General features: G+C 40.8%; 1 pseudogene; it reads left to right on the forward strand.

The window, feature by feature from the left end:
• Positions 1–1434: 1434 nt before the first annotated feature.
• Positions 1435–2318, forward strand: LOC101576216 (annotated as a pseudogene).
• The last annotated feature ends 432 nt before the right edge of the window (positions 2319–2750 follow it).

Below are 2750 nucleotides of genomic sequence, written 5' to 3' on the forward strand. Positions count from 1 at the left end.
GGACATTTTTAATGTTCCTGTTTTCTTTGCTTTCCAGCAGAAATTTTTCTTGCCCACCTGTTCCTCCTCCTCTTCCTTCCTCCTCCTTCTTCTCCTCCACTTGTCCATTTTCCTCCTCCTCCCCCTGCTCCTTTTAATCCTCCTCATTCTTGTTTGCATTTACAGAGCTATCTATTTGCTAAATATACAAGTGCTTTTTTATACATAAATAGAATCTGCAAAAGCTACTGAAAAAAGTTAGACATATAACAGTTGTCATTAATGAATGCAAAATGGATACATAAACCTTTAAAAGCACAATGAAAACCTTCCTAATTATGTCTGCCACGTTTATAACGTACTCGTTAATATATGATATACAGTCAATGTCTAGGAAATACACATGTATTCCAAGTGAAAAGAATATTACAGTAGTAGCCTCTCCAATTATTGTGTTGAGTTACAAAAGCAAAATGTAAAGATGCTAATTGGATCTTTGTGTATCTTCTCCTGGCTTTCTTAGGAAATTGATAATCTGTGGTGTTCTTCTTTAGTTCTATGTCTCTAGGACTCTATGCGATTAAAAATAGGAGCCTGAGAATAGTCCAGAAGAAACAATATTTTCTGAAAGACAAAATGGTCTTCAAAATGGTCTAACTTCCCAAAGAAAGATTATTCATTTATTCCCTGTCGGCCAAGCCATACTCAAAGGAGTAAATGAGCCCAGAAGAAGAATTTGTGGTCGTCAAAACTTGAAGAATTTAAGAATGACAAGGAATCAATACACTCTGGCATTATGGAGGAAGAAGAGACATACTGATATGTATAATAATATCGAACATTCCTTCAACAGAACAGTTACGGCCAAGCTTTCAGGGCATGAACTGCTTCATGCATAAAATCTTTAGGGGCAAGCAAAACTCAATCCCGGTGTAATTCTTGAGAATGTGAAGCCTAAAATTTAGACATCGCTTGTACTTTTTTAGAATCGTTTACTTCATGACCTTTTCATAGCCTGGCAGTAACCGGAGGAGACACAGGGAGATGGCCAGCCTCTTAAATTATTAAGTCTACTTATTTCAAGGAAGTTAACGTTCTTGACAAAAGTTTAAAAGCACATTGTTGGGAAGCTATCTCCTGCAGCCATGTCATTGCATTACAGGTGTGCTCCCACCACACCTGGACTCCACTGCCAGCTCAGTGCACCTGGGGGTGGGGCCACCATGGCATGTGGGCGCCAGGGATCGAACCCTGGCCCCTGTGCTTACCTAAACAAGCGCTTAGTCCACTGAGCTATACCACCAGCCCTCACAACCTGATCTAATTGCAGCTATCGGTCCCATCACATAGTAAATTTTTGACTTTGACAAGTTAAATCTCTGAGCCTGAGGCCTCTATCAAAAACCCCAGATAAGGTCTGTGTAGGGCTGCAGATGCGGGTCTATATTACACAGGATGGGTTTTGTTAAGGTTGTCAAGAATAAGGCCTACTTTAAGAGATACCAAGTGAAGTTTAGAAGATGACAAGAGGGCGAAACTGATTACTCTGCTAGGTAACATAGGACAAAAATAAGTACAACACAACTAAATACAGGATGATAGTTCGTGTAACTAACAGAGATATCATCTGTCAGATTGCTTATGCCCGTATTGGAGGGGACATGATAGTCTGTGCGGCATATGCACATGAACTACCAAAGTATGGTGTGAAAGTTGGCCTAACAAATTCTGCTGCAGCATATTGTACTGGCCTGCTCCTGGCCTGCAGGCTTCTCAGTAGGTTTGGCATGGATAAGATCTACGAAGGCCAGGTGGAGGTGACTGGAGATGAACACAATGTGGAAAGCACTGATGGCAAGCCTGGTGCCTTCACCTGCTACTTGGATGCAGGCCTCGCCAGAACTACAACTGGCAATAAAGTTTTTGGAGCCCTAAAGGGTGCTGTGGATGGAGGCCTGTCTATCCCTCACAGTACCAAACGATTCCCAGGTTATGACTCTGAAAACAAGGAGTTCAGTGCAGAAGTACATCGGAAGCACATCATGGGGCAGAATGTCGCAGACTATATGTGCTACCTAATGGAAGAAGATGAAGATGCTTACAAGAAACAGTTCTCTCAGGACATAAAGAACAATGTAACTCCAGACGTGGTGAAGGAGATGTGTAAGAAAGCTCATGCTGCTATACGAGAGAATCCAGGCTATGAAAAGAAGCCGAAGAGAGAAGTCAAAAAGAAGAGGTGGAACCGTCCCAAAATGTCCCTTGCCCAGAAGAAAGATCGGGTAGCTCAAAAGAAGGCAAGCTCCCTCAGAGCTCAGGAGCGTGCTGCTGAGAGTTAAACCAAATTTCTATGAAAATTTTTCAGATAAAGACCAATAAACTTATTCATCAAGCAACTGAAAAAAAAAACCCCAGATATTCTAAATATTATACTAATGAGTGGATTTTTATAAAAATTCAGTACAGGGATGCAGATTTATTGCTCTGATTTTTGTTGAGATACACACAAATATAATACTAGGTGGAAAATGTTGCTGTAAGGCATAGGAACAAGCTGTGATCTGTGAGCTGGATCAAAGAAAAGTTTTACTGTAATAAAAAGTGGGTGTATTTACAAGGAGCTTTTTATAGGTAGCCAGCCACATGCATGTTGTTATGGATCATGCTCTTATTTTCGGGATGCAGCAATGGATTCAGGTACAGAACCGATAGACAACATGCCACCCACAGAGGAGTCGTGTTTTACATTATTGAAGAAAATAGAAATAATT

This window comes from Octodon degus, unplaced genomic scaffold, assembly GCF_000260255.1.
Source record: "Octodon degus isolate 3935 unplaced genomic scaffold, OctDeg1.0 scaffold00291, whole genome shotgun sequence".
Taxonomy (NCBI): domain Eukaryota; kingdom Metazoa; phylum Chordata; class Mammalia; order Rodentia; family Octodontidae; genus Octodon; species Octodon degus.